At 35.3% G+C, this 9084-nt stretch overlaps 1 long non-coding RNA gene across 2 annotated transcripts; it reads left to right on the top strand.

Moving 5' to 3' along the window:
• The first annotated feature begins 322 nt into the window (after positions 1–322).
• LOC112799712 (uncharacterized) lies at positions 323–1649 on the top strand. Of its 2 annotated transcripts, none has more exons than XR_011881667.1 (3): positions 323–797; positions 893–949; positions 1099–1649. It is a non-coding gene; the product is annotated as an uncharacterized lncRNA (long non-coding RNA). The 2 variants fall into 2 exon arrangements; XR_003201183.3 differs by having other exon boundaries at positions 1146–1649.
• The last annotated feature ends 7435 nt before the right edge of the window (positions 1650–9084 follow it).

Genomic DNA, 9084 nt, shown 5'->3' on the forward strand with positions numbered 1-9084 from the left:
CCCAGATGTTCTTCAACATGATTTTGCTTTCCATCACCCGATCCCCTTGTAGCCTCCCCCTCTCTGACCCTTACAATGTGGTCGTCAACCCAGAGAAAGAATTTGAAGTGTGCTTCTGTCACCTAAATCAAATAGAACACAATGGTACAAAATACTCCAATTCAATTTTTCCAATTTTCCTGATTATTCGGTTGCAAACAAAAAGGAGAACATTTGTTACTTGTCTTAACAACTTTACTGTTTAGAATTCAGCTCCGATCCTCAATTTGATTCGATTACTTCTGAGGATTTTTTTTATTCGTTTGAATTTGATATTGCTATGTTGTGTGCTGGTGCGGTTGCTTATTCATAGTTCTTATCTGATGTTTAATTTGTTTTGAGGGAGGGGGAGCTTTATGTGTTTCATACATTTTTTTGTTAGTTGTGTTCTGATTTTGGGGATTTTTTGGATGTCGTTGTTTTTGTAGGGATCTCCTGGGATTGAAGACAGTCGCAAGTTTGAGGCGCATTTGACTTCAGCTGCTGCTTTTGTGGAGGGTGGAATTCAAGATGCTTGTGATGATGCTTGCAGCATCTGTCTTGAAGCCTTTTGTGATAATGATCCTTCCACCATATGGACCCTGATTTTTATCACGTGTTCAATTTTTTGGATGACTAAAGTGAGATAGAATTAAAACTATACAATAATAAATTGATGGATTTGAACCCACTGCAGATTTGCTAGCAGAGGTGTGTAGAAGAGAGATAGAAGCAAACATTAAACCTGATCTAGATATCTATGTTTATATGATCATAAGGTATTAACATCTCTCTATTCAACCTCAGATTCAACTTGACTAGCATATTTTCGTGATTTGATCATCATAATTCATTATCTAATAGTGAATTGCAGCTTTGTCCAATTTGTCTTACTAATGGGAAGGATATGGCCTTTGGTTGTGGGCATCAGGTAAGCAATTATATAATATGGTGATATATATATATATATATATATATATATATATATATATATATATATATATATATATATAAGTCAACTTGATTATAAGACTTTATGAAATGTTCTAATTCACATATCACCTTTTCCTCACATGACAGACTTGTTGTAACTGTGGAGAGAATCTTGAATTCTGCCCCATTTGCAGGAGCACAATCGGTACTAGAATAAAGCTTTACTAGTTAACTTGGCTCAAACCCTTGTTTCTGTGGCACATGCATACATTGCTAGAGCAAGGTTAGCTCATATATCATTCATAAACTTAGCTTTCTATTGATGGCATTGAATAAGTAAAAAAAAGTTAACTAACGTGACAGAGCATATACAGGGGACCTTGATGGATATGTAGTTAGCCTTGTACACAAAACTACATTCACGATTTTGAACTAATGTTCCAACTTAAGCATACTTGTTTATAGAGAGAGTGGGTTGCCTCCTTGTATATATGAAGTTTGATTTGTGTGTTGTGAGAAAAAGACTTGGTTCATCTAGATTTATTTTGACGTATGTATAATAGTATTTGTTTTAGCTTTCTTTTCTTGTGTCTGATTTTGGTTGATGTAGCTCGTAGAGAATCAGAAACTAGATTTGTATTATTTGATTTAATTTTATTTGATTAGTTGCATTTCATGAATTTTTAGCATGATATATCCACCTCAGATTACATTCTCAACCTAATAAAAAAAAAGAGTATATATATTTGCACTTTAATAACCATGAAAGACAACGGTCACATGAATAAGTATACTCCTGTACTCGATGATTGTGAATAAAGAAGTTAATTTAAGGCATAAGCCCCTGTAGAAAAACAAAATAAAAATAAAAATAATTAATTCACAATGCATCTATTCCTCCTCAAGCACACTTTTCTATTGAAAATGTAATTTCTAGTCTTGATTACATTATTGGTGCTATGTTTTATTGTGTCTTTATGTTTATCTTCATATGCATTAATCAAAACAAAACCGGACTATACTTTTAAATAAACAAAATAAAACAATATCAAGACATTAATTTTTACTTTCTTAGAGGAAAACTTTATTCTTTAATCAAGACATTTTTCTAGCAATATCAAGTTGATCTAGCAATGTAAGATTCCATTAGATCCTTTTCTTGTCTATTGATTAGTTCTTTAGATAAGATATTTGAATGCCCTCAACTGTGATCATGTTAGTAAAAGTAATCAATAAACATTTTGGTGTGTTTTGGGAGTTAATTGAAGTTGTAAGTTATTATCTCAAAAATCTAGTATTGATTCTTTTGTTGAGAGTCTCTCGTAATATTTTTCATTTTTTATAAACTGTTAAAAACTAACCATGAAAAAAGTTGGTGGACTTCCTAAGTATTGTGTTATATGTTTAGAAATTATGTATAAACTAATCATCAAAGAAAGGAAGAAGGTAGCGCATTTTTAAGTAAACTAGCTATCAAAGTTGATATATGAAATAATTAATCAAAGCAAGAAGTAAGAATGTCACACTTCAAAGACCATAGAGAAATTCTCAATATTATTTGTGTGCAAGTGAAGAAGCTTTTGTATGCTTTGGGGCAATGAGTTGCTTTATCTATAATCCATGGACTTTGTAGCTTCTTTAGTTTCACTTTGGACCCTTCTTTTGTTGCTTACAATTTCATGAAATACTCCTGCAGTAAACACTTGCTTATTTCTGCTAGTTTCAATCACTCTACTCCCTGGCCCGAAGTGAATTGGTTCAAGCAAAATCTCTTAGAAGCTTTGGAGTATTCACATTATCTAGCACAAGGAGAACCTTCTTCTTACTTAGCATTCACACTGAAAATGTTTACCTTCACCAGAAGTATATTTCTGATGCCTACTATATTAGATTATTAGATCAGGTGGAATATATTTCAACTATGCCATCGTTTTTTTAGCTCATATTTTCTTGTCTTTATATGTATTGTTGCTGGGATTATCTGTGTATAGTTGTACCTCAATTATTTGTGCTTACTGTTGTTTTATCATAGAGGCCACAATTGGTGAAGGGAAACATGCAACTTCACTCCATGGATCAGCAGCGTAGTCAGGCTCTTAAAGCTCATGCTGCATCCTTTGCTCAATTTAAGGTGAGATTTGATATGGTTATGCGTTCCTGCACTTATTTATTGATCACCTGAATAATTGCATACTTTTATTGCTATGTGTTGGATGAAATTTAATTTTTCTTTTGGACAGGTTCCTGTAAATGATAATCCTTCTGTTTTGATATCTTTTGCCTTAAAGACACTTAATGCTAGTCAAATTACATTGAAGCTATATGTTATTGAGCTGGATGCACAACCAGGTCTGCATATTTTTGCCTCTCACACCTGTCTCCCATGTTTTTATTTTATGGCAACATGGGTATACACAAACATGTCTTGTAGTACTAAGTTACTTGTCCTCTCTTGATTTTTCATGTAATTAGATGATATTAAAATATTTTTATTTTGAGACTTTTATGTAATTAGATGATATTGAAATATTGAAGTTGTTGTTTTATTTTACTTTTTAAAGAAAAACAATACCATATGTAATTATGTTTGGAACTATTGACATTAAGAATCTTTTTATATAGAATTATGTCTTATATTGAGGAATTGTGTTATAAAATATTTAGTTTTTAATGAGATGAGAATATGTAAATGAGATGAGATTAATGAATGATTTAAAAATTAAAAATAAATAAATAAATAATTATAAGGTTTGTGGAGGTTTGAAAATGTCACAAAATAGTTCATTTTTGTTAAATTAAAAAATTAGTTTGTGGGGGCTTTAAACTGTTACAAAAGTGATTTAAAATTGTCACGAAAGTCTAATGTAAAATCCCCACTAAACACACACAAAATCCCCACTAAATAGATTGTGGAGGTTTTTAAAAACCTCCACAAAAGATCTCGTGACACCTTAAATTTTAGGAGTTTTGGAAACCCCCCCAAACTATTTGGTGGGAGTTATAAACCTCCACAAATAAGAAAAAAAACTGCCACAAATAAACAAAAACCTTGTAGTGATTTCTTTGTTAAATCTTGATCGCAGAATTCAACATGACACGTGGAAAACAAAACAAAGTGGTCCCTACTTGAATTAGCACAAAAACGATGATGGAGAAATGCTACAAATCCTGAAAGGATGTTGGAATTCATCATCTTCTTCTTCTTGTCATATGTAACGACCCAATTTTCAATACGTCATGATCATAATAAAAACCAAGTGTTACTAACTTACTTTCCTAAAATATATCTAATATTATTATTAAGCTTGTAGTTGAGTTAGCACGCAATCGATTTTATTATTATATTTTTTATGCGAGAAACGAATGATTGCAAAAAATTAAACAGACACAAACAAAAATACGGAAATAAATAGAGTAACACATAGGGTAATATAATAATATACATCATATAAAATATATATAAAACATCATACAAAAAGAACCAGTTAGTGTATCTTAACACACCTTATGACTATATATATAAGACTCTGCACCCTGGTCCATAAAGAAAACCCCTAATCTGAAATCCGAACTAGCCTAGCAAATATACAACTCCTAATCTCCTGGTGATCTATTTAAAAGTGAGAAATTATAACACAAAATCTATGCTAAGTTGAAACACTCCCAAGCATGCTGTCAATCTCGAACCATCAGTCGTCGCTATCAGAAGATGAAATCTCTATCACATCTAGGTACTCCTCAAGGTCCTCCTCATCATCATCAAAAATCTCTATAACCTCTGAAGCATCTCTGATGTGCTGTCACTACTAATATTTAGGAGTGTAGGTTTGATTGAGACCACGTGTCCGTTTGCATCAATCAAGAATGAAGGTTCGATCGCAGGTATCTGATCTAATGTCTCTACAGAAGGTCTAGATTGCTCTCCATCTGTGCACTAGACGAATGTGATAAAATCGACTCTAGAGGAAGATCCCACTCAGGCACAGGCTCAGGCAAGTGCTGCTCAGCTAGGTCTGGTGGGGGAACAACCTGGTACTCGGGTTGTACAGGATGGTGGTGTCCAGGTGATAAACCACAATTTTATAGTTTATCTTGTATTGAATTGAGTGGATTTTATCAGCTTAACTTACATTTATTCACTAAAATAACATGGTTTCATGATTTCTTCCTAAATTATGTTTAAGAGTAAAAACATGCTTTTTAGGCTCTTAAATTGCTAAATTTAATTCATTTTAATTCCATTCGATGCCTTGATGTGTTTGTTGAGTGCTTTCAAGGTTAGCATGCAAAATGGAGAATTCATGAAGAAATGAAGTTTTAGAGCATTTCACTGCCATGCGTACGCACCAGGTCCATCAGGAAATGACAATGTGGAGCATCCAGATGAAGCCAAGATAAAGGAAATTCGTAGGGGCATCAAGGTCAAAGAACGGAGTGTCGAGCGGAAGCCAGAAGGGATGGTCACATAATACATACAATTGTACTCGAGGCTCGACGGCTACTATGTAGAAACAATGATATGGTGAGTCCCTTTATGAAACCTGAGAGGTACAAGTTAATGATCAGAAGATGCCCTCTGGATATGTTCACAAAGTGGATGCAACTGCATATATTTTATGATAGCATATCTGAGATGGCCTAAATGTCTCTTGATAATTCTACAGGTGGATCACTCCACATGAAGAAGACTCCAGAAGAAGTTACTGAGTTGATTGAATTGGTTGTCAGTAACTAATATTTATATTCTTCTGATAGGACAGCTGTGAAGGAAAGAGTCATGGAATCGGATGCCTTGAATGAACTTATTGCTCAAAACAAGGTTAAGTTTCAGAAAATTAATGCTCTTACACAACACTTGGGTGGAATGCAAGTCTCAGTAATTAACGCTTAGGATACTTCTTATGATATGAGTGGTGGCTACCCTCAAGGTGAGAATTATGAATACGCCAATTTCATTCCTGAGTAGGTTAGTTTCATGGGGAATTTCTCCAGAAACCCCAATGATGAGCGGATAATTTATACGCTTTTTGGCATTGTTTTTAGTATGTTTTTAGTATGATTTAGTTAGTTTTTAGTATATTTTTATTAGTTTTTAGCTAAAATTCACTTTTCTGGACTTTACTATGAGTTTGTGTGTTTTTCTGTAATTTCAGGTATTTTCTAGCTGAAATTGAGGGTCCTGAGCAAAAATCTGATTCAGAGACTGAAAAGGACTGCAGATGCTGTTGGATTCTGACCTCCCTGCGCTCGAAGTGGATTTTCTGGAGCTACAGAAGCCCAATTGGCGCGCTCTCAACGGCATTGGAAAGTAGACATCCTGGGATTTCCAGCAATATATGATAGTCCATACTTTGCCCAAGATTTGATGGCCCAAACCGGCGTGGCAAATCAGCCTCAGAAATTCCAGCGTTTAACGCTGGAACTGGCATAAAACTTGGAGTTAAACGCCCAAACTGGCATAAAAGCTGGCGTTTAACTCCAGAAAAGGTCTCTACACGAAAATGCTTCAATGCTCAGCCCAAGCACACACCACGTGGACCCAGAAGTGGATTTTTACGTCATTTACTCATTTCTGTATACCCTAGGTTACTAGTTTACTATTAATAGGATCTTTGGACATTGTATCAGTACCTCATGACACTTTACACATTTCTTTGTGTACCTTCCACAGCATGAGTCTCTAAACCCCATGGTTGGGGGTGAGGAGCTCTGCTGTGTCTTGATGGATTAATGCAATTACTACTGTTTCTCATTCAATCATGCTTGCTTCCATTCTAAGATACTACTTGTTCTTAAATCGGATGAATGTGATGATCCGTGACAATCATCATCATTCTCAACTATGAACGTGTGCCTGACAACCACCTCCGTTCTACCTTAGATTAAGTAGATATCTCTTGGATTCTTTAACTGGAATCTTCGTGGTATAAGCTAGAACTGATGGCGACATTCAAGAGAATCCGGAAGGTCTAAACCTTGTCTGTGGTATTCTGAGTAGGATTCAATGACTGAATGACTGTGACGAGCTTCAAACTCCTAAAGGCGGGGCGTTAGTGACAGACGCAAAAGAATCACTAGATTCTATTCCGGCCTGATTGAGAACCGACAGATGGATAGCCGTGCCGGGACAGGGTGCGTTGAACATTTCCACTGAGAGGATGGGAGGTAACCACTGACAACGGTGAAACCCTTGCATACAGCTTGCCATGGAAGGAGCCTTGCGTGCTTGAAGAAGAAGACAGCAGGAAAGCAGAGATTCAGAAGATGGAGCATCTCCAAAACCTCAACCTATTCTCCATTACTGCAAAACAAGTACTTAATTCATGTTCTTTTGCTTTTCACAATCAATCCTGATAATTTCTGATATCCTGACTAAGATTTACAAGATAACCATAGCTTGCTTCAAGCCGACAATCTCCGTGGGATCGACCCTTACTCACGTAAGGTATTACTTGGACGACCCAGTGCACTTGATGGTTAGTTGTGCGGGATTGCAAAAGTGTGATTGCAATTTCGTGCACCAAGTTTTTGGCGCCGTTGCCGGGGATTGTTCGAGTTTGGACAACTGACGGCTTATCTTGTTGCTTAGATTAGGACTGTTTTATTTTTGTTGGTTTAGAGTCTTTTAGTTGAGTCTAGTTTCATATTTTAAGTTGGTGTCAATTGCATGCTTTTACTTTTCTTTTAGTTTTACGATTTTGCATGTCCTTAGTCTCTTTTTGATCTATAAAAATTCTAAGTTTGGTGTCCTCTTTGTGTTTTTCCCTTAAAAATTTTCGAAAATTAGTGTTTGATTTTCTAAAAGTTTTAAGTTTGGTGTCATTTTGTGTTTTTCTCTTTCCTCTTTTCAAAAATCAAATCTTTTTCATAAAAATTTTTCAATCATATCTTTTTAATTGCTCTTTTCAAAATCTTTTTAATTAACTAATTGATTCAGTTCTCAATTTGCTTTGATCTTATTTTCTTTTTGATTTTCGAATTTTTATCTTAATTTTCTTTTATTTTATTTTATTTTTTTCGCTTAATTCAAAAAAAAAAAAAACAAAATATTTTATCTATTTGCAATCCATATTATTTCCCTTTATCCATTATGGACCTAAGTGGAATTGATCAGTCCAGAAGGACTCTGGGGTCATATGCTAACCCCATTACAGCTGCATATGGGAGTAGCATCTGTACACCCCATCAAAGCAAGCAGCTTTGAGCTAAATCCTCAACTCATTATCATAGTGCAGCAAAATTGCCAGTATTCCGGTCTTCCACAGGAAGAGCCTACTGAGTTTCTGGCACAATTCTTACAAATTGCTGACACAGTACATGATAAAGAGGTAGATCAGGATGTCTACAGACTATTACTATTTCCATTTGCTGTAAAAGATCAAGCTAAAAGGTGGTTAAATAACCAACCTACAGCAAGCATAAAGACATGGAAACAGTTATCAGACAAATTCCTGAATCACTTTTACCCTCCAAAGAGGATGACACAGCTAAGGCTGGACATCCAAGGCTTTAAACAAGAGGATAATGAATCCCTTTATAATGCCTGGGAGAGGTATAGAGGTATGCTAAGAAAGTGCCCCTCTGAAATGTTTTCAGAGTGGGTACAGTTAGACATCTTCTACTATGGGCTTACAGAAAAAGCTCAGATGTCTTTAGACCACTCAGCTGGTGGATCTATACACATGAGGAAAACAATTGAAGAAGCTCAAGAGCTTATAGAGACTGTTGCTAGAAACCAACATTTGTACTCTAGCAATGAGTTCTCTCCAAAAGAGGAAGTCATGGCACTAGCCACTGATCCTAATCCTCAAGAACAGATGATTGAGCTTAATCAACAATTGCTCCTGATGACAGAACAGTTAGCAGAATTTAAAGAGATGCTCTATGAAACTAAAGTTGCTAACAAGAACATGGAACTGCAGTTGAATCAAGCTAAACAGCAAATATCTAAACAGATAACAGAGGAATGTCAAGCAGTTCAACTGAGGAGTGGGAAGACACTGAATAACACTGCTCAAAAGGGCAAAAAGCCAAACAAGGAACAATTGACAGAGGATAACCAAACCACTGTTCAAAATCCCTCTGAGGACAGTAAGAGCCCAGAGAGGAATGTTATTGGCGTTCAAACGCCAG

The sequence above is a fragment of the Arachis hypogaea genome, chromosome 5 (assembly GCF_003086295.3).
Source record: "Arachis hypogaea cultivar Tifrunner chromosome 5, arahy.Tifrunner.gnm2.J5K5, whole genome shotgun sequence".
NCBI lineage: Eukaryota > Viridiplantae > Streptophyta > Magnoliopsida > Fabales > Fabaceae > Arachis > Arachis hypogaea.